Genomic DNA, 23,833 nt, shown 5'->3' on the forward strand with positions numbered 1-23,833 from the left:
CTTCCCACTGCGTCTCTTGGTATTGTCTCTCTCTGATCATTGTCTCCAGGCTGTCTGCTCCTGGTCGCTTGTTGGTGTCATATGCAGGAAGAAGATGGTGTTCTTTCAAGTTGATGTCTGCCAAGCCTGCTGATAGGAAATCTTCAGCCCTCAACACTTGTGTTGTCAAGTACTCGTGCCCTTCAGACCCTCTGCGTCTCACAGTCAACGGCACTGGGAAACAGGTTCCTTGTGTGTTCCCAGGGTGCCCTGCTCTCCTGTGCTTTGGTCCTCTTCATGGACTCCAGCCCTCTGATCCACGAACCAACCAAATCTCCCCTGAGCCATGTCTCCAACCTTCTCCCATCATCTCTGCAACTTCCGTTCTCTTTCGCTGTGGAGTTTACCTTGTAGGCTTCAGGTCAATTTCCACCCCACTGCAGTTGTTGTGGTCATCTTTTTGTTGCCTTCATGGTTGAAGAAGCATGAGGTTATTAGACACTACTACCATCTCAGTGTCTTCATGTCACCACAATTTGTACTGTGACATAAGCAAGAAGGAATTCTTCCACATGTCTCTTATGGCAGTCTTGCGGAGAGCATTGGACTTTGTCACATCTATCATTCTCAGAAAGACAATAAACAGACGATTTCACTAACTCATGACAGTCAAGAAACATACGAAAAAGAAAGGGTATTGGGACAAACATTATGACTCTAATGAGGAATTCAAATGGTGCTGTTTGTTGGAAGGCCGTTTTGTGAGAACACGGGATTCTTGAAGAGGACAAGAGATGACATTCCTTTAAGGAGATTTCCTGAAACTAATGGAATGTGAGATTTCAAGGCATGTCAAATTGAATTGCTACCCACAAGAGACCGAATTCCATTCTCTCGTATTTTAATAATAATTGTGATGTGAAACACACACACACCACACAGCATTAACACATGCACATGCAAACACACAAAGATAAGACATGCAAAATATGGGAAGGAAGCGAGGAATCGTACCAATGAAGCAACCCCAAGAAAATACCATATAGGTGAAAGGCAAATAGAATCCAAGTCAGAAGCCAACCGAAATGAGAAAGTGAACTATTACCTGTCAATAATACATTCAGTACTCAGGACTAAAGACTCCCGTCAATACAAACAGTTTGTAACAGTGGTTGAAATTCCAAATCAAAAAAAAAAAAAAAATAGAAACATCCATAAGAAAACAGCAAATATTAAACAGGCTCGTCCTTCTGTTGCCCATAGGAGATTTCCTTCGACTATAAAGATACTCATAGCTTGCAAGTGAAGAAACAGGGAAGATGTAGGTTATGCTATTCCCAAGGAGAAGAGAGCCAAAGTGTTTGTGCCTAAGTCAGCGAGAGTCATTTTATGCCTTCGAGAGAAAAAAGCTAAGCGGAAGGTGTTTTGTCTTGATGGAGCATCAAAACATCAGAAACCTGGAAGAATTGCCAACATATCCACCATGAAAAAAGGTGTATCTAAACGTTGGAAGCCTATGAACACACAGGAATGGAGATGGCGACGTTTATCCAATACTGTTGGCAACTATGATATCCAGGTTAAGCACAGGACAGATTATCTGGATGGGAAGGTGCTAAGGAATAACAGACGTCCACATGGGCATTCGAGACCACCTGAACTTTGGGGGGTCCATGAGTAAGATTGCGTCTCTGAGGACAATAAGATATGTTCTTCCCAGCAGCAGACCTAACTTTGTCTATCGCAGGTCATGAGCTCGAGTCCAAATCCAGTCATAATTCATGGAAGAGAAGTCAAAACCTATCCTGTGCACTTATCATCACGAAGGTATGAAAACAGGAAGATATCACTTTCAAATTGGAAATACAGCCAGACACTAAAGTGGAAAACACAACACATTCACGAACTGCAATGAATGCAAGAAAGAAAATCCAAAGGAAAAGAAGAGCCATGAACGAAGGAATTCTAAGAAACTTAGAGGAGGATGCCAAAACATTTTATGGGGAAACAATATAGGGTTAAATGTGTGCATTTCCAAAATTTAAAAACACCGAAAAAGAAAGCCACCTAAAAGGACGACTGAAGGAACAAGATGAAGAAAAACCGAACTCCAAAGTTAACAGAAAAATTGAAATCAGACATGTGATTATCAAAATTAAGGAAATACAAACAAACCAATAGGAAAAAAATCAGGAGATCTCACACTTGAGTTTTGACAACAGGAACAAACCGCAGAAGCCATTACTGGGATAAAACAGGGAGACAAGCACACAGCTGCAAGTATGAAACCACATCACAACTGGTAGCAAGGAAAAAAGAATAACCGAAAAGGCATAGCCACACATTTATGCTAGCAAATCCAAGAACTGAGAGAAAAGGATAAATTCCCAGACACATAGAAACTTCCAAGATTAGGTCAGGAAACCTACAAAATCTCAGCTCTCTAGTTTAGACGGAAGCCTTTGAAGCAGTAATCCAACCCCTGCCAACACACAGAAGGCCAGGTCAAGTCATTTGCTTGGGCCACTCTTCTATGTATTTAGTGAAGGCATTGTCATGTCCTCTCATCAAATCCAGAGATGGAAGAGGTGGGTAAACTCTAATTTACAAGGATAAAGACCCAATTCAAAGAAGGACATTTTAGGAAACCCACCCAATGTCATTACAATAAGGAAAGATAATAAACAATATAATTCTTTCCTTTTCTCCCTGTGACTTCCTTTGGTTTTGAGAGGGCCACATTGTTTTCCTATGAATTGATGTTGTTCTTGTTGCTGTTCTGTTGAGAAAGCCTGCCTATCATCCATCATCCATTTTTGACAGAGTATTCACGGATGCTTTAGTTGCATGGACGTCCTAGTGCTCCTCCTAATATATGCCACAACTCCTGACCACCCATTAATCAGTTCTCTTTTCGGTAGCCCTCAGCTGGATTCTCAGAGTCCTGAGTCACTCCTGGTGGGTCTCCTTCTCTGACTTCTTGCCCTTTATTATTCCCTTCCTTAAGTGGGCCAAGGTATTCCTCCCGAGGCACATATTGTGGGTAGCCGTATGACATTTCCCTTTGTTTGCTTGCCTTTTCCATTTCCCAACAGCAGGGCATGGGACATTCATGTCAAGGCAAGGTCCAGGGGTTCATTCACTCGACGGCAGAGGAATACTGTGGTGCCGAAATGGACCCAAACTTTCTGATCCACTAGTCCTTGCAAGGGCATTGCGACTCACTCCAAAGTTCTGCTCGAATGGGCCTTGCAAGCCTTCGGTATAGGCCGTCCCTTTCCTTCTGACTAAAGAGTCTTGGTCCACATGTTTATACCCGTTACCACAACAAGTACAGTTAACTAATAATAACAACGGGTTCGGTCCAGGCCTCTTCATTGAGAGTTAGCTCAGATGCAGAATATCACTCTCCTCAAAGACTTTGCAAAGGTATTTAAGGGAAAGCCAGGTAGACAGAGGCCTCATCCCTTAGCCGCGTGTTTCAGAACACTAGGAGACGAGGCCACAGACAGCACCATATAGCGATGCCCTCACCTTTTACCTCCGAAAGGGACTTTCCGTATCTTAGTCATCACTGACCCATAGGCAAAAGACGCTGACAAAGTACGCTCTCACCCACAGGACGACAAACCCCACGGAGAGCTGCTTATACCCGCGAGGCCTCACCTTTTCTTGAGATATCTAGAAATTGTAGTGTAAAAGGACACCTTGCCGTCTCTGGGGATATGTTGGCCTAAAGGAAGGTATACTGAATGTCATTTTCCTTCCTCTATGTCTCCAGAAAGGGGAAGTTGGACATTAACCCACAAGACATCCTGAGTTCTTGATCAGGTTCAGAGGGCTCTTGTTCTGTCCTTCCCGGGGCTTCCTACTTAAAGCCATAGGACACCAAGGTCATGGGAGAGGGACAGCTGCTTCAGTGAAGCCAGCATCTGTGATGTCACAAAGCCTTGAGGTCATAGCAACCACTCCTCATCAACCCAGGCCTGATCACTACACTTGACTGGAGTAGTCATGGGTGGGCCAAGAGGACCCCAAGCCATCCCAAACCGCTGGAGCCGCCTGGGTCTCTCACCAAGGCAGTTTGCGAAGCGAGTCGGTGTCAACTTCTCCATGGCCCAATTCGTAGTATTTGGTCGTGAGTGTCAGCACCAGCCCTCTGGACCTCGGAGAAAGGCAAGGATCCCTCATTCCATCTTAGCCACGACAGGCCAAGAAACTAACAGACCACAAGCAAAGCCTCAGGGGAGGAAATCCGAGCCCTGCGTAAGGGTGAGACCCTCCCACCAAATCATGGAGCATCTCAACAGGAAAAGGTCCACCCAAGGGAAGCTCAAAGTGAACCCCCGCAACCGTGCCAAAGACATGTCTGGAATCTTCCACAGCAAGCACACGAGTACCTCGATGGTCTCCAGAAACGGTGCCAACAAGGCCTCCCAATCTTCCAAAAACACCATTCATCCAAGGCAGACTCTACACCCTAGAACCTTAGGTCCAGGACGGACTCATGTTCTTGGAGTCCACAGAAGCCAACGGAGAGCATGTTGGAAGAGACCCAAGCCCAAGTGAAGCCATCTGAAAGACTTCGGTGCCCATTTCAGGAAGACAACTTGTATGTGCAAAAGGACGCATTGAAGAGGATTCGAATGTGGAAGAACCTTGAGCACTCCCTCATGGTGGATCAGCTACCCTCTGTGGAACTGCATGGAGATGTGGCAGCACAAGCCTGCCTTCACCCTCTCATGACCATCCCCCAAATGGTTACATGCGATAAGCAAACAGTGCCTCTTGAGGAAGATGGGCATGTTCCAATGGAGCCCCGAGAGGATGCACAATGTGTTAACAAGGGGTCAGTACAGCACGACAGACAGCGGATGCTGCAGGTTGGTGAGGAGATCCAGGAAGGCAAAGAACAGGAGAATGAACAAGGAAGCTCCAAGCGAAGGTCGGGCATTTTAGGATGGTGGGAGGTTCTCTATACCTGGCTGCCCTCCATAGGAACCTAGGTCCAAATTCAATAAAACATCCTTTGGCCCCAGTCAATTATTGTGCACTGTTTTTGTCTTTGTTATCTTATCGAACATGCACATGCACGTTTGGACAGAGAGGCAGAGAGATCCCAATCAGGGGGTGGAGCTGGAGAGGGAGAAGCTTACTTGCCCCTGAGCAGAGAACCTGAGAACAGAGTCAATGCCAAGGCCCTGGAATCATGAGTTGATCTGAAGGCCGCGTCTGAACTGATGGACACAACCCGGGACCCAACAATTGACTTCTGAATACCTCCTGGTTCTAGACAGAACCGCTGCTCTGTCATTGTTCAGAAATGCAGGGGATAAGGATTTTGGCTTGGCTGCTGTTGCTTGAGCTATCCGGCCTGCTTCGAGAGCTGGTATAGCTTTTCCTCTTGAAGTCAGTGACTGGGCTATGGACAAACTATTCTCCGATGCCTATTTGCCTAAAGAGAATACCTCCATGCCTAGATTTTCCGGGGGGAATGGCACTATGTCTTTAGGTGCTCCGCTTCTGTGGAAGGTGTTGGGAGTTCTCTGTGCCTCTGATTCTGGACCACTTTCTCTGCTCCCAGATGAGGGTCCTTTCCAGCCCCGAGTTCTCTAATCTAGGATCAGCCCTCTTTTCTTTCTCTCACTCTTAATTCACCTACAAGAGGCACCTCTTTCATTTCCTTAGAGATTCCCTAAGCTCACTATCATGTTCCATCATTCTGCCTTCTCTCTTAGAATTTGCATCCTTATTTTCTAGGCTTGTTCTTCTCGGTTCCTAATTGGATCCTCCACTTCTACCATGTTCCCGAACTTTGCATCCAGTCTCCTGCCAATCTTCTCTTCAGGAGTTCTTTAGGAGTTTTTATCTTTATCAGTTTTATCTCTGTGTTTCGAGACTCTCTGATATCTCCTATGTTTTCTGATGTACAGCGAGTATCCAGGCCACAGCTTTCTATCCCGCATCGGGCGTGCTCTATGTAGAGGTTTCACTCTGACTGCCTAGTCGTAATCACTCCTTCTTCCTTTACCTGGGAATCAATTGATTCTTCCATCTTTGCATTGGATCTAAGTCTCTGTCACCTCTCTGTATTCGTTAAACTCATTCTGTTTTCTAACCTGAGGGTAATTTATTTAGGAGGAAGTGATCCGTGAGTGACCCAGGGCTCGCCCTTAAGGTTTGTTGAGTGCATGCGTGTGTGTGTGTTTGTGAGAGTGTATGTGGCATGCATGCCACTGCTGTTTGTGTTGTGGCTGACCCTGTCCTGGAGGCCAGTCATTTGCAGTAGCTCTCCTTTCCGGCCGTTTGTTGTTTTTAGGGTCCGGGCTGAATATGCTGAGGTTTACCTTGGTGGGCTCTGGTGTGCCTGTGAAAGGAGAAACTCTACCAACTCAACAGAACGCAGGCCTGCAGAATGCTGTGTTCAGAAGAGAACATGTGGTCAAAGCTTTCTTCTCGTCCCGTATGGGAGAGTCTGTTCTCCTTGGACTAAGCATCTTGGACTGAGGAAGGCAATCCTCCAAGTGTTCCACTGTTGGTATTTTGTGTTGGCTGGCTAGGGAGTCTCTGTCCTCACATACCTGTCTTGGCCAAGCTCTGTCTTGATGCTGCTGTTGTGAGAGCCAAAATTTATTATGTCCACATTGAGTCATCTCCACGAACACTGCCTTTCACGGAATCACTCCCACGACTCATCATCTTCCCACTGCGTCTCTTGGTATTGTCTCTCTCTGATCATGGTCTCCAGGCTGTCTGCTCCTGGTCGCTTGTTGGTGTCATGTGCAGGAAAAAGATGGTGTTCTTTCAAGTTGATGTCTGCCAAGCCTGCTGATAGGAAAACTTCAGCCCTCAACACTTGTGTTGTCAAGTACTCGTGCCCTTCAGACCCTCTGCGTCTCACAGTCAACGGCACTGGGAAACAGGTTCCTTGTGTGTTCCCAGGGTGCCCTGCTCTCCTGTGCTTTGGTCCTCTTCATGGACTCCAGCCCTCTGATCCACGAACCAACCAAATCTCCCCTGAGCCATGTCTCCAACCTTCTCCCATCATCTCTGCAACTTCCGTTCTCTTTCGCTGTGGAGTTTACCTTGTAGGCTTCAGGTCAATTTCCACCCCACTGCAGTTGTTGTGGTCATCTTTTTGTTGCCTTCATGGTTGAAGAAGCATGAGGTTATTAGACACTACTACCATCTCAGTGTCTTCATGTCACCACAATTTGTACTGTGACATAAGCAAGAAGGAATTCTTCCACATGTCTCTTATGGCAGTCTTGCGGAGAGCATTGGACTTTGTCACATCTATCATTCTCAGAAAGACAATAAACAGACGATTTCACTAACTCATGACAGTCAAGAAACATACGAAAAAGAAAGGGTATTGGGACAAACATTATGACTCTAATGAGGAATTCAAATGGTGCTGTTTGTTGGAAGGCCGTTTTGTGAGAACACGGGATTCTTGAAGAGGACAAGAGATGACATTCCTTTAAGGAGATTTCCTGAAACTAATGGAATGTGAGATTTCAAGGCATGTCAAATTGAATTGCTACCCACAAGAGACCGAATTCCATTCTCTCGTATTTTAATAATAATTGTGATGTGAAACACACACACACCACACAGCATTAACACATGCACATGCAAACACACAAAGATAAGACATGCAAAATATGGGAAGGAAGCGAGGAATCGTACCAATGAAGCAACCCCAAGAAAATACCATATAGGTGAAAGGCAAATAGAATCCAAGTCAGAAGCCAACCGAAATGAGAAAGTGAACTATTACCTGTCAATAATACATTCAGTACTCAGGACTAAAGACTCCCGTCAATACAAACAGTTTGTAACAGTGGTTGAAATTCCAAATCAAAAAAAAAAAAAAATAGAAACATCCATAAGAAAACAGCAAATATTAAACAGGCTCGTCCTTCTGTTGCCCATAGGAGATTTCCTTCGACTATAAAGATACTCATAGCTTGCAAGTGAAGAAACAGGGAAGATGTAGGTTATGCTATTCCCAAGGAGAAGAGAGCCAAAGTGTTTGTGCCTAAGTCAGCGAGAGTCATTTTATGCCTTCGAGAGAAAAAAGCTAAGCGGAAGGTGTTTTGTCTTGATGGAGCATCAAAACATCAGAAACCTGGAAGAATTGCCAACATATCCACCATGAAAAAAGGTGTATCTAAACGTTGGAAGCCTATGAACACACAGGAATGGAGATGGCGACGTTTATCCAATACTGTTGGCAACTATGATATCCAGGTTAAGCACAGGACAGATTATCTGGATGGGAAGGTGCTAAGGAATAACAGACGTCCACATGGGCATTCGAGACCACCTGAACTTTGGGGGGTCCATGAGTAAGATTGCGTCTCTGAGGACAATAAGATATGTTCTTCCCAGCAGCAGACCTAACTTTGTCTATCGCAGGTCATGAGCTCGAGTCCAAATCCAGTCATAATTCATGGAAGAGAAGTCAAAACCTATCCTGTGCACTTATCATCACGAAGGTATGAAAACAGGAAGATATCACTTTCAAATTGGAAATACAGCCAGACACTAAAGTGGAAAACACAACACATTCACGAACTGCAATGAATGCAAGAAAGAAAATCCAAAGGAAAAGAAGAGCCATGAACGAAGGAATTCTAAGAAACTTAGAGGAGGATGCCAAAACATTTTATGGGGAAACAATATAGGGTTAAATGTGTGCATTTCCAAAATTTAAAAACACCGAAAAAGAAAGCCACCTAAAAGGACGACTGAAGGAACAAGATGAAGAAAAACCGAACTCCAAAGTTAACAGAAAAATTGAAATCAGACATGTGATTATCAAAATTAAGGAAATACAAACAAACCAATAGGAAAAAAATCAGGAGATCTCACACTTGAGTTTTGACAACAGGAACAAACCGCAGAAGCCATTACTGGGATAAAACAGGGAGACAAGCACACAGCTGCAAGTATGAAACCACATCACAACTGGTAGCAAGGAAAAAAGAATAACCGAAAAGGCATAGCCACACATTTATGCTAGCAAATCCAAGAACTGAGAGAAAAGGATAAATTCCCAGACACATAGAAACTTCCAAGATTAGGTCAGGAAACCTACAAAATCTCAGCTCTCTAGTTTAGACGGAAGCCTTTGAAGCAGTAATCCAACCCCTGCCAACACACAGAAGGCCAGGTCAAGTCATTTGCTTGGGCCACTCTTCTATGTATTTAGTGAAGGCATTGTCATGTCCTCTCATCAAATCCAGAGATGGAAGAGGTGGGTAAACTCTAATTTACAAGGATAAAGACCCAATTCAAAGAAGGACATTTTAGGAAACCCACCCAATGTCATTTCAATAAGGAAAGATAATAAACAATATAATTCTTTCCTTTTCTCCCTGTGACTTCCTTTGGTTTTGAGAGGGCCACATTGTTTTCCTATGAATTGATGTTGTTCTTGTTGCTGTTCTGTTGAGAAAGCCTGCCTATCATCCATCATCCATTTTTGACAGAGTATTCACGGATGCTTTAGTTGCATGGACGTCCTAGTGCTCCTCCTAATATATGCCACAACTCCTGACCACCCATTAATCAGTTCTCTTTTCGGTAGCCCTCAGCTGGATTCTCAGAGTCCTGAGTCACTCCTGGTGGGTCTCCTTCTCTGACTTCTTGCCCTTTATTATTCCCTTCCTTAAGTGGGCCAAGGTATTCCTCCCGAGGCACATATTGTGGGTAGCCGTATGACATTTCCCTTTGTTTGCTTGCCTTTTCCATTTCCCAACAGCAGGGCATGGGACATTCATGTCAAGGCAAGGTCCAGGGGTTCATTCACTCGACGGCAGAGGAATACTGTGGTGCCGAAATGGACCCAAACTTTCTGATCCACTAGTCCTTGCAAGGGCATTGCGACTCACTCCAAAGTTCTGCTCGAATGGGCCTTGCAAGCCTTCGGTATAGGCCGTCCCTTTCCTTCTGACTAAAGAGTCTTGGTCCACATGTTTATACCCGTTACCACAACAAGTACAGTTAACTAATAATAACAACGGGTTCGGTCCAGGCCTCTTCATTGAGAGTTAGCTCAGATGCAGAATATCACTCTCCTCAAAGACTTTGCAAAGGTATTTAAGGGAAAGCCAGGTAGACAGAGGCCTCATCCCTTAGCCGCGTGTTTCAGAACACTAGGAGACGAGGCCACAGACAGCACCATATAGCGATGCCCTCACCTTTTACCTCCGAAAGGGACTTTCCGTATCTTAGTCATCACTGACCCATAGGCAAAAGACGCTGACAAAGTACGCTCTCACCCACAGGACGACAAACCCCACGGAGAGCTGCTTATACCCGCGAGGCCTCACCTTTTCTTGAGATATCTAGAAATTGTAGTGTAAAAGGACACCTTGCCGTCTCTGGGGATATGTTGGCCTAAAGGAAGGTATACTGAATGTCATTTTCCTTCCTCTATGTCTCCAGAAAGGGGAAGTTGGACATTAACCCACAAGACATCCTGAGTTCTTGATCAGGTTCAGAGGGCTCTTGTTCTGTCCTTCCCGGGGCTTCCTACTTAAAGCCATAGGACACCAAGGTCATGGGAGAGGGACAGCTGCTTCAGTGAAGCCAGCATCTGTGATGTCACAAAGCCTTGAGGTCATAGCAACCACTCCTCATCAACCCAGGCCTGATCACTACACTTGACTGGAGTAGTCATGGGTGGGCCAAGAGGACCCCAGGCCGTCCCAAACTGCTGGAGCCGCCTGGGTCTCTCACCAAGGCAGTTTGCGAAGCGAGTCGGTGTCACCTTCTCCATGGCCCAATTCGTAGTATTTGGTCGTGAGTGTCAGCACCAGCCCTCTGGACCTCGGAGAAAGGCAAGATGCCACATTCCATCTTAGCAACGACAAGCCAAGAAACTAACAGACCACAAGCAATGCCTCAGGGGAGGAAATCTGAGCCCTGCGTAAGGGTGAGACCCTCCCACCAAATCATGGAGCATCTCAACAGGAAAAGGTGCACCCAAGGGAAGCTCAAAGTGAACCCCCGCAACCGTGCCAAAGACATGTCTGGAGTCTTCCACAGAAAGCACACGAGTACCTCGATGGTCTCCAGAAACGGTGCCAACAAGGCCTCCCAATCTTCCAAAAAGACCATGCATCCAAGGCAGAGTCTACACCCTAGAACCTTAGGTCCAGGACGGACTCATGTTCTTGGAGTCCACAGAAGCCAACGGAGAGCATGTTGGAAGAGACCCAAGCCCAAGTGAAGCCATCTGAAAGACTTCGGTGCCCATTTCAGGAAGACAACTTGTATGTGCAAAAGGACGCATTGAAGAGGATTCGAATGTGGAAGAACCTTGAGCACTCCCTCATGGTGGATCAGCTACCCTCTGTGGAACTGCATGGAGATGTGGCAGCACAAGCCTGCCTTCACCCTCTCATGACCATCCCCCAAATGGTTACATGCGATAAGCAAACAGTGCCTCTTGAGGAAGATGGGCATGTTCCAATGGAGCCCCGAGAGGATGCACAATGTGTTAACAAGGGGTCAGTACAGCACGACAGACAGCGGATGCTGCAGGTTGGTGAGGAGATCCAGGAAGGCAAAGAACAGGAGAATGAACAAGGAAGCTCCAAGCGAAGGTCGGGCATTTTAGGATGGTGGGAGGTTCTCTATACCTGGCTGCCCTCCATAGGAACCTAGGTCCAAATTCAATAAAACATCCTTTGGCCCCAGTCAATTATTGTGCACTGTTTTTGTCTTTGTTATCTTATCGAACATGCACATGCACGTTTGGACAGAGAGGCAGAGAGATCCCAATCAGGGGGTGGAGCTGGAGAGGGAGAAGCTTACTTGCCCCTGAGCAGAGAACCTGAGAACAGAGTCAATGCCAAGGCCCTGGAATCATGAGTTGATCTGAAGGCCGCGTCTGAACTGATGGACACAACCCGGGACCCAACAATTGACTTCTGAATACCTCCTGGTTCTAGACAGAACCGCTGCTCTGTCATTGTTCAGAAATGCAGGGGATAAGGATTTTGGCTTGGCTGCTGTTGCTTGAGCTATCCGGCCTGCTTCGAGAGCTGGTATAGCTTTTCCTCTTGAAGTCAGTGACTGGGCTATGGACAAACTATTCTCCGATGCCTATTTGCCTAAAGAGAATACCTCCATGCCTAGATTTTCAGGGGTAATGGCACTATGTCTTTAGGTGCTCCGCTTCTGTGGAAGGTGTTGGGAGTCCTCTGTGCCTCTGATTCTGGACCACTTTCTCTGCTCCCAGATGAGGGTCCTTTTCAGCCCCGAGTTCTCCAATCTAGGATAAGCCCTCTTTTCTTTCTCTCACTCTTAATTCACCTACAAGAGGCACCTCTTTCATTAACTTGGTGATTCCCTAAGCTCACTATCATGTTCCATCAAAGAATACATTCAAATGGCCAACAGACACATAAAAAAATGCTCCACATCACTCGGCATCAGGGAAATACAAATCAAAACCAGAATGAGATACCACCTCACACCGTTCAGAATGGCTAAAATGAACAAGTCAGTCAATGACAGATGCTGGCGAGGATGTGGAGAAAGGGCAACCCTCCTACACTGTATGTGGGAATGCAAGCTGGTGCAACCACTCTGGAAAACAGCGTGGACGTGCCTCAAAAAGCTGAAAATAGAACTACCCTATGACCCAGTGCTTGTAGTACTGGGTATATACCCTACAGATACAAACGTGGCATTCTGAAGGGGCACATGCACCCAAATGTTTATAGCAGCAATGTCCACAATAGTTAAACTATGGAAAGAAACTAAATGTCCTTCAACAGATGAATCAATAAATAAGATGTGGTATATATGTTCAATGGAATACTATGCAGCCATCAAAAAAAAAATGAAATCCTGCTATTTGTGATGACGTGGATGGAACTAGAGGGTATTATGCTTGGCGAAATAAATCAATCTGAGAAAGACAACTATCATATGATCTCCCTGATATGATGAAGTGGAGATGCAACATAGGCAGTTTCGGGCGTACGAAAAAAAAATAAAAAAAGATGGTATTAGGAGGGAGACAAACCATAAAAGACTGAATCTCACAAAACAGACTGAGGGTTGCTGGGGGGAGGTGTGTTGGGAGAGGATGGTGGGGGTATGGACATTGGAGAGGGCAGGTGCTATGGTGAGTGATGGTGAGTGCTGTGAATCACAGACCTGTACCCCTAGGGATAAAAACACATTATATAAAAAATTTTAAAAAATAATTTAAAAAACCCATTAAAGAAAAAACACAGATTGCAAGCCCAGAGCTAATCTCATATTCAATCAAAACTTTTGAAAGTTTTCCCCTTAAAGATCAGAAGAAAGACAAGTGTGTCCATTTTCACTACTCTCATTTGACACAGTAGTGGATGTCCTAGCCAGAGAAACAAGGAACACAAAGAAATAAGAGACTCCAAAAAAAAAAAAAAAAAAAGGAAGAAGTAAAATTTTCTTTTTTTGGATAACATGAACTTACATGTTAAAAAATCCTAAAAAATTCACAAAAAATTTGAATAAACAAATTTAGTAAAATTACCAAATACAAGATCAATATATAAAAGAAAAGAATTTTGTTTTGTTTCTTTTTTTTTTTTTTTATGGACTGCTTCCCAGTTTGTCATGTCATCCTTGTTCAGTGATCACGCTAATCTTCTCTGCATCATTCCAATTTTAGTATATGTGCTGCCAAAGTAAGCACAAGACAGGAGCATTTTAACATTCTAATGATGAACTATCTGAAAAAATAAAGAAAACAATGTAATTCACAATAGCATCAAAAATAATAAAATACTTAGGAATAGATTTAACTAAGAAGATGAAAGATCTGTACTCCATAAACTATGACATTGATAAAGAAATTGAAGGTGACAGAAATGGAAAGATAGCTCATATTTATGAATGGTAAGAATTAACATTGTTAAAATGTCCATACTACCGTAAACCATCTGTAAATCCAATTCCTATCAAAAATCCAATGTTAGGGGCGCCTGGGTGGCTCAGTGGGTTAAGCCGCTGCCTTCGGCTCTGGTCATGATCCCAGGGTCCTGGGATCGAGCCCCGCATCAGGCTCTCTGCTCAGCAGGAAGCCTGCTTCCTCTTCTCTCTCTGCCTGCCTCTCTGCCTGCTTGTCATCTCTCTCTGTCAAATAAATAAATTAAAAATCTTAAAAAAAAATCCAATATTATTGTTTTACAGAAGTAAGTAAAGAATCCTAAAGTTTATATGAGACCATAAAAGACAACAAATAATCAAAGCAGTTCTGAGAAAGAATGAAGAAGGGAGATTACACTTCTTGATTTGAAACTATACTACAAAGCCCTCATGCTCAAAACAATAAAGTATACTGGCATAAAAACAGACCAATAAACAAGTAGAACAGAATTGAGAGTCCAGAAATAAATCCTTTCATACAGTCACCTAATATTTGACAGGGGCCAACATATGTAATGGGGAAAGATAGTCTGTTCAATAAATGATATTTAAAACTGAATAGTCACATAAACAGTATGAAAAGGGAACCTTATATCACTCATAAGTCTGAACTTGAAATAGATTAAAGACTTAAAGGTGATGCATGAAACTAAATTTCCTAAAGGAAAATATAGGAAAAATTCTCCTTGACATTGGTCTTGCCAATAGTTTTTTGGATACCAGACTAAAAACACAAGCAAAAAAAGCAAAAATAAATAAATGGTATTACATCAAACTAACGTTTCTGCATTGCCAAAAAAGGGAGAGAGAATGAAAACACAATCCACAGAATGTAAGAAAATACTTACGAATCTTATATCTGAAAAGAGGTTAATAACCAACAGATACAAATAGAAAAAAATATATGATTAAAAAAATAGCAAAAGGATCTCAATAGACTTTTTTTTTTCAAAAAAGTTATATAAATGACCAACAGGAGCATTAAAAAGTGCTCAACGTAAAAATCTCAGGGCAAAGTCCTTATGTTGTTGTTGTTGTTGTTTACCTCTGAAAAACACAGCAAGATATTAGAATATATACTACCAAAAAATTGAAACTAACCAATTTTGGTAAATATTGGGGAAAACGGGGAACTTATGCACTGTAATAGGGATATAAATTTGTATGGAAAACAGTATGGAGATTATTCATATTATTAAAAGTAAAATTACCATATGATTCAGTAATCCCACTTCTAGGTATCTATCTAAAGAAAACGAAGTTCACTGTTCAAAGACATATCTGCACTCTTATGTTTATTATAAAATTATTAACTCTAAGCAAGAGATGGAAATAACTTCAGTATCCATTAATGGATGAATGAGTAAAATAAGTATGGTAAATATATACTACGGAATACTACTTAACCATGAAAAATTAAGAAATACTGCCATTTACAACAGCATGGATGGATCTTGAAGGTATTATTCTAAGTGAAATATTTCAAAGATTTTGTATATTTTTTTAATTTATGTATTATGATATCCCTTACATACAGAATCTGAGGAAAAGGAAAACTAATGGAAACTTAGAGTTGAGTTGACAAGGGGTGAACCTGGGGTGGAGTAAGGTGGTCCAAGGGTGCAAACTTGCAACTATAATATGAAAAAGTTCTGGGGATCTAATGTACAGCATGATGATCATAGTTAATAAGATATACATACTTTTTTTTATTGTGCTTCCCTTTATTAAACTTTGCATATATCACATTCTTACAAGTTGAAAGTTTATAGCAATCTTGTATAAAAGAGGTCTGCTGCCACCATTTTTCTAACAACATTTGTTCATTTTGTGTCTCTTTGTCACATGTTGGTAATTCTTGCAATATATCAAGTTTTTTCATTATTATTGTATTTGTTATGGTGATCTGTGATCAGTAATTATGACCCACTGAAAACTCAGAACTAGTGTACTTAAGGTATATACATTGTTTTTCTTTAAAAACATAATGCTTTTGAACAGTGCAGTATAGTTTTTATTTTTTATATGCACTGGGAAACATAATTTTTTATATGCACTGGGAAACCAAAAAATATAATAATTTGACTTAGTTTATTGAGATAATCACTTTATTGAGGCAGTCTGGAACAAAACCCACAAGACCTCTGAAGTTTATCTCTACTATACTATATACATAAAAGTTGCTAAGAGAGTAGATCTTAAAATTCCTTATGATAAATGCATAAAAAACAGTGGCAACTATACGAGATAGTAGATGTATTAACATTTTTATGTAGATTATATTGCAATAAAGATGTATACCAATTTATCAAATTGTACAAAATTTACACAATGTTAAAGGTTTGCAATGTTATAAGAAATCATTTCTTAAATTTACAAATATGTCGATTTTTTTCAATAAACCTGGAAAAAACTTTTTGTAGAATTAATCTATTTTTCAAAAAATGAAGTAAGGCAGTAGAAACTGCAACTAACTCTGAAATAATAGAATATAAAATCCATTTTCATTATATACACTGTGACAAAAAGTATTACTTAGTTTACAATGGAGGAGTACTTATGAAACATGAAGGATGGTCTATAAATAAGGCTGAAAGAGCTCAGTTTTAAGGTTTAAATTTAAAATCTTCTTTTGAAATACTAAACTGACCACCCAGTGTTCCAAACATCAATGTCTTAACTGCATGAATTTATTTCATACAACTCTATAATCTAGTTTCATAAGAAAACAGCATGCAAATTTTGAATAAGACAGACTTGCTTAAGTTTCATGTTCAACAGTAAAGGATACCTCCCTAAAAACAAATAGAAGACAAATCAGCATATTTATTATGATAATTATTATTCATAAAGAGATTCATATTGAATTAGGGAATATATATCCTCAGAGGGGGTAAAGTAAAATGAAATTTATGTTGGTAAATGTGTCTATGAATAGTCAATACAATGCCTCAATATAAATGAATATTACCATTTTGAACAATTTAATTACTATTACTAGAATTATTATAAGTATAAAAATAGCTATCATTTTAGCATGGAATATGAGATTCTCATGCTCCATGCTTCATCACATACACACAACAACGCAGCATAATAAGTATTATCATCACCATTTCATGGGTGAAAAAACTGAGGCTAACACATTTGGATAACTGGTTTCTGATTACATGGGTAGCAAAAATGCATCACACTAATTTAGGCTTTATGATTTCAGAATTGTACTCTTACCATTGCACATTCTATTACTCTGTAAATACTTGGCCTGTTTTCATTTGGTTCTTTAATTTTATTCATGTGGTGATGGCTTAAAGCTTCATTTAAAGGAAGCTTAAAAATTTCATTTAACCAAAAGCTCCCAAGAATTAAAAATGTCATTGATCTAATGTAGACATGGATATCATTAGTTAATGGGTAACTATATATTTTCCACTCTAGTGAGATAAAAGAGTATTTTTCTAAGTTTTAGTCTCTCAGTGTTAAAAAGGACTTTGTTAAAATAGAAATATTTAGACAAAGGTGATCAAAAGTCTGGATCAGGTCACCTTAAGGTAAATATTAGGAAACTGAGGAAACAAATGGAGATTTGAACACTGAGCTATGATATAATGAATGGTTTCAAGTATTTAGTAGAGTATAGAAAAGCCCTTTAAAGCCTGGTCTTAGCCTAGCATTGCAGCTTCTGGGATATCTATCTATCATCTATCTATCTAGATATAATGTGAAAACTTTTTTAACTTAAAGATTTTGAGAAATAGAACATAATCAGCACCATAGAAGATCTGTTTATGATAACAACCTAGCCCCTCCTCCCAGTTTGTTAATATTCTCTCTTATTTAATGTAACATTGTGCAAATAGACCACTACTGATCTGCCGTTATGAATGAAATAGCTATAATCATCTGTTTGCATATCCTGGTGAAAATATTCATTTAGTTCCATGTTGTATTTCTAGGAATGGACCAAATTTTTATTTTTATTTTTAAGTTTTCTAAATATTGTCCAACTTACCTCAAATGTTTTTATTATGGGCACTTTCATTCTTTCACATTCTTGCAAGGCAATTTTACTGTTGCCCAATATGGTAAGTGTGTAATAGTATGTCATTTTAGGTTTTAATTTATTATTAATTTAATATAATTTAATTCCAGATTCATAATAAAGATAAACAGTTTTTATATATGAGTGGCCATTTGGATTACCCTTTCTGAAAAGTGCATGCTCAAATCTTTTGATATCTTAACATTGTGTCATACTGACTTCTTTAATAGTAGATTTTCTGAATGAACTTTAAGCTGTGTAGGTCTTCTCTATTTTATTTTGAACTTGTTTTCATTTCAAAATCTTTATATTTATTTTCATAATCTGCTTTTATTTTTCTTTGTCTATTATCTATCTATCTATCTATTTATTTGCAAGCAAGAGAGAGCGAGCAAGTGAGAGTGCAGGGAGGGATAGAAAAAGAAGGGAAAAGAATCTTAAGCAGGCTCCAGGCTCAGCACAGAGCCCAACTCTGGGCTCTATTTCACAACCCTGACATCATGACCTGAGCCAAATGAAAGAGATAAAATAAAATTAAGGTGTTAAAAAAAAAAGGAAAAAGAATTGGAGGTTTAATTAAGTGAGCCACCCAGGCACCCCTGTGGTACCTTAAATTAGCTGTCATATTTTTAAAGTTCTAGAGTATCCATTTGGTTCATTTATAAAACCTTTCTCAATATCATTTTTAGTGTCAGTTTTTGGTTCAATTTGCTTCCCCTCTCATTTCTTTGAGCAGAGTAATCAAGCCATTTTACAATCTTTATTGATCATTTTAACATCATACTTAATCCCATTTTGTCTATCAAATCTTGTTAATGGTTTTTCTTTGTGTGCTTTGTTACATTTTGCTATGTTCAAGACATTATATTTGAAACTCTTATTGAGTAGGGATAATTAAGAGCTATAATAATGGTATGGTCCTCCTTGGTAGGATTTTCTCTTATATCTGAGACTCTACAAGACAATCATACTCCAAATTCAGTGATTGACTTTCTCAGTTTACACAGAAGGCAAGGTAGGCTATAGTCTTATTTCTGCTTCTCCTTGTGCTTTGGGGATCTCAAGTTAAATTTGGGTTGTACCAAAGTCCTCAAATTTGATTGCTGCTGGATTTTGAATTTTGTTTCTCTAGTATCAAGAGTCTATGAACAACACAGCTCAGTGTGTTTTAGCAGTTTCAAATGCTCTCATAGCTAAAATGGCTTCAGGGCATATATCTCTAGGCTCTCATTGTATTTCGTATTTTGGCCCAGTAATCCCTCACTTATTTTTATAATCATTCTGATATTTTTAACTTTAAAAGCTATTTTGTCTGGATTTTTAGTTGTCTTAAGTAGGAGTTTTTAGATCACCATTACTAGAAGCAACAACAAATATACATGAAAATATCTGCAGTAGTTTATCACATCTTTATGGCTTTGAACTTCCATAAGCTGAGGCATCCTTCTCTAATCACTTAGGCAAACTCCAATTTACCCTTTAAAACAACCCAAGAATTGCTTCATTTAAGAACATGTTCAGGGATGACTCTTCCCCACTGTTCTTACCAACATTCCCACACACTCTTTGCTACCCAAAGCTTGTTTATGAACTTTCGTTAGGTATATCAGCGTGACCAGAATTTTGCTCTATTGTATTTTTGTCCTTTAGAGCTTTAATTAAATATGAATTCCATAGAAAGTCTGTCCCTTTTCTTTCAAACCTGGGTTAGTTATTTCTTCTCATTCTTTGTCAGAAGTTACTTTATTAGAGAAACTTATAGCTCTATTGTGACTTTGGAGCCTTTACAGTTTTTCGACTGGAAAAATCACCCATCCCTGAGATTTTTACGCAGCTTCCTAGCTGATATTATTCAGAAATCTGTTCAAAGCAGACTTTTTCAGGGAGGCCCTTTTGGACCACTCAGTTTAAAAACCTCTTCTCAATCACTGCTCTTTTAAAAATGTGCTTATTTAGTTCAAATATGCATCTCTATTAAAGAAAAATCAGTACGTTTTTTTTTTTAAAGTTGGCTTACCTATTATCTATCTCTCCCATTAAAATGATTCCTCTGGGCTGGGGTTTTGTTGTGCTCATCTTAGGCCAGGCACTCAATAAATTGTCTCTGAATGATTGAATTGTTTGACTCCCTTGCTAGATTCTCAACTTCATGAGGCCAAGGATTGTTCTATTCAGTCCTTCTTTATCCTCAATGTCTGTTATATTGCAGTCACTTACATGACTAATGGGAAAAATCACAGAAAGAAAGAGTTAAAACTACATAAAAACCCCGTAGGTTCAATAACACAAAGCTTTCTAAAATTATTTAGCCCAGGAATTGAATACTGGCTGCACTTTTGATTTTTTTTAAATGGTATTGAATTTAATTTAAATGGAAATACTGGAATGGTAGAATAATAAAAAAATTATAAAAGCAACTTGCTCCTTAAAGTAAGAATTATATAGGACATCTCTTCTAGAAGCAAAATTTTCAAATGACAAACATCTGAAAGCATAGAAGGAGAAGTAAGAGTGTGAATTGTATTTCAATGCTCTTTTCTTTATATTCAACAAACAGCTTCATTCACACACCTTTCCAATTTTTTCAACTCTTTTGACAAAGCCTTCAGAGGAGTTACTGCTGATGACAACCATCACAGCCTAACAGGAGAAATTTTATAAAGAAAAATAATAGCATGTTTTTCCCAAATTGTTAAGGATATGGTGAAGCTCTGTCGGATTCAAAGGAGGAATGTGCAATTCCATGCTATATATAATAATAACTTGTTTTAATAGTGGCTTTGCAATTTTTCAGATATATCCATTTACTGAAACCACTATCAAATAAACAAAAACAAAGAAATGAACAGGGGTTCGAGACAGAAATTATCTAATCTAAAAATAGCACATGTTCACAGAATACACAACACATATCCCAAGTACTACTATAGGTTTCAAGTAATAGTCAAAACAATAGTAAACATGATTCAGACCCTACCAGTCAAATCATAAATGGGACCTTAACTGTAAATCCTTATCTTTAGATCAAAGCGGGTAATTGGGGGCTGAAGATACATTATAGGACTAATATGTTATAGAACTCCTCTGAAATGAGTCATTTATTCCATCACTTTTCCTGCACAGCTGCTGACCCATGTTTTGGTTCCTGGAAATAGCTGCTACCCTGTCATACTTCTTAAAAGCACATATATTGATAACTCTACTCATTCCTCCATTCCTCTGTGACTGTCACTGTGTTAAAATGTGGAGTCAGCTGACTCACTTGTGATGGTAATAAAGTAGATGAGTTTGCAAAGTATTTTGTTATTTCTAAAAATGCAAAAACCAAATTACATTGAAATCATAAGGGGTGTTTCAGGGAGAGCTGTAGGATGTGGTTTCTTGTGTAATCCACAGAGATTAGCTCCAACACATATTTAAACTCTGCTCTAGGAGCAACCTTAGTGGTAAAGCAAGAAGATAAACAGATGTATACACACCCTGGCACAAAATTATCACTTATGTTTGGCTTCCTAGTCTCCTCGTGTTACTTATTTATCTTAACTTCTCTCTGAAATCAGGGAACACAGAATCTCAATCAGTAGACATTTTTCTACTGAATTACCCAATAGTCCAATCATACCCCTAATACTTTTTAAAATTATTTCACTCATAATCCCAAATCTGCTTTGCTTCCTCATCTTAGTACACTGTAATTTGATTTCAAAATGAGGACAGTTGTCAGTAATGCCACATTCGTTCATCTATTTTACAATTCCATGTGCTTATAACTATGAAGATATGTTAATAACATCCATTCCAATAAGCCACCCTAAATTTATTATCATGAAACAAGACCTCAAGAAAGAGAATTCAAAATCATCCATGTATTTGCAACTTATTGCAATAAAGCCTTTATCAATAGACTTCCCTGTGCACATGGTGTTCAAATTGCTGGTGAAAACCAGCCAGATCTATTACAAGCTTTCTCATGGCTTCTAGGTAACCCAAGTGAGCCTTTATTGATACTGGGAAGGGATAAAGCAGGGAAGGGATAAACAGTGCTATAAGATTTGGCTAGACAAAAGTAATGACTCTCATTACAAAGTGAGTATTTTTTTTTCAAGCTTTAGTTCAGTTTATTTTTCTTGTATAAAACTATGTAGTAGCCACAGCTGGAGCCTGGGTCCTCTGAACAGAGACTCTGGTGTGGGTCTTCACAAGATGGTCCGTGAACTCCTGATAGGGAGACTTGGTGAACACAGTCTCCTTCCAGAGATCAGGGGTGAGATAGCTGTAGGTCTTGGAGATGGCATCGAAAGTAGCCTTGGCAAAGTTCCCTAGGGTGGCAGTGCAGCCCCTGGCCGAGGTGTAGCAGTCGTCAATACCAGCCATCATCAGCAGTTTCTTGGGCACAGGGGCCGAGACAATGCCAGTGCCTCTGGGGGCGGGGATGAGACGCACCAGCACAGAGCCACAGCGGCCAGTCACCTTGCACGGGACAGTGTGGGGCTTGCCGATCTTGTTCCCCCAGTAGCCTCGCCGCACAGGGACAATGGAAAGCTTCGCCAGAATGATGGCTCCGCGGATGGCAGTGGCTACCTCCTTGGAACACTTGACATCCAAACCGACGTGTCCATTGTAATCTCCGATGGCGACAAATGCCTTGAACCTGGTCCGCTGGCCCGCGCGCGTCTGCTTCTGCACAGGCATGATCTTCAAAACCTCGTCCTTGAGGGAGGCTCCCAGGAAGAAGTCGATGATCTCAGACTCCTTGATGGGCAGGGAGAAGAGATAGATCTCCTCCAGGGACTTGATCTTCATGTCTTTGACCAGGCGGCCCAGCTTGGTGACGGGGATCCACTCCTTGTCCGCGGCCTTGCCCCCGCGAGCTCCGCGGCCTCGGCCCCGGCCCCGACCACGGCCCCGGCCCGCCCCGGCCCCGGATGCCGCTGCCGAAGCCACCGCGGAAACCGCCGCGGCCTCCCATTCCAGGGCCCCCGGGCCCTCCGGGCCCTCCCGCAGCACCGGCGTCATCCGCCATTTGGTGTTCTCTCGGAGAGGAAACAAAGTGAGTATTTTAAAGCAAAAGAGCCTGTTGGGAATATTGTTTTATAAAATAGTGGTTTTTTTTATTAACTTTTTAAAATTCAATTAGGTAACATATAGTGTACCAATAGTTTCAAATGTAGATTTCAGTTATTCATCCATAGCATATAATAGCTAATGCTCAGTACTTACTGTTATAGCTTCTTGAAAGCAGAATTTTAACCCACTGAGCCACCCAGGCGCCCTTGAAAGCAGAATTTTAGATCACATTTTCTGATTACTTCCATGTCGTACAACACTTTCCTGCTAGCAACCTTCAAAACATACTGTTTGTTAGAGGAATTTCTTTAATAATAAATAAATAGGAATTCATTTAAATTTATAAATATATAAAATAAATAGGAATTTATTTAAATTTATTTAAATATTACACACTGTTTCATTGTTCATAAATAAGGTGATGATATTATAGCCATTAGTTGGTAGCACTGATATATCACTATCTTTTTACTTCTCAGTGCATTCTCTTTACACAAATAGATATATATTTTAAAAAATGTGAATCTGTGGCAAACTTGTAAAAAACCCTATACAGTAAAGTTTATCATTTTAAGTAATCTCAATTATCTTCCTCAATTGTGATAGTATATCCTTCTATCTAGGCCAGATATTGTATGAGGGATTTGAAGAGACATACTTTTCTAAATTTCACTTTTCTCATCTGCAAAATGCTTATCATGATCCTACAAAAAAATACACTTATAATTTTTTGATGAAAATTTATTTATTTATTTTAAGATTTTATTTCTTTATCAGAGAGAGTGGGCGAGAGAGCAAGCA

At 40.5% G+C, this 23,833-nt stretch overlaps 1 pseudogene across 1 annotated transcript; it reads right to left on the reverse strand.

Annotated features, from left to right (window-relative positions):
- Window positions 1–22,058: 22,058 nt before the first annotated feature.
- Window positions 22,059–22,988, reverse strand: LOC309857241 (small ribosomal subunit protein uS5 pseudogene; annotated as a pseudogene). The gene has a single exon. The product of its transcript is annotated as a small ribosomal subunit protein uS5 pseudogene (transcript).
- Window positions 22,989–23,833: the final 845 nt, after the last annotated feature.

The sequence above is a fragment of the Mustela nivalis genome (assembly GCF_964662115.1).
Source record: "Mustela nivalis genome assembly, contig: HAP1_SCAFFOLD_531, whole genome shotgun sequence".
Lineage (NCBI taxonomy): Eukaryota > Metazoa > Chordata > Mammalia > Carnivora > Mustelidae > Mustela > Mustela nivalis.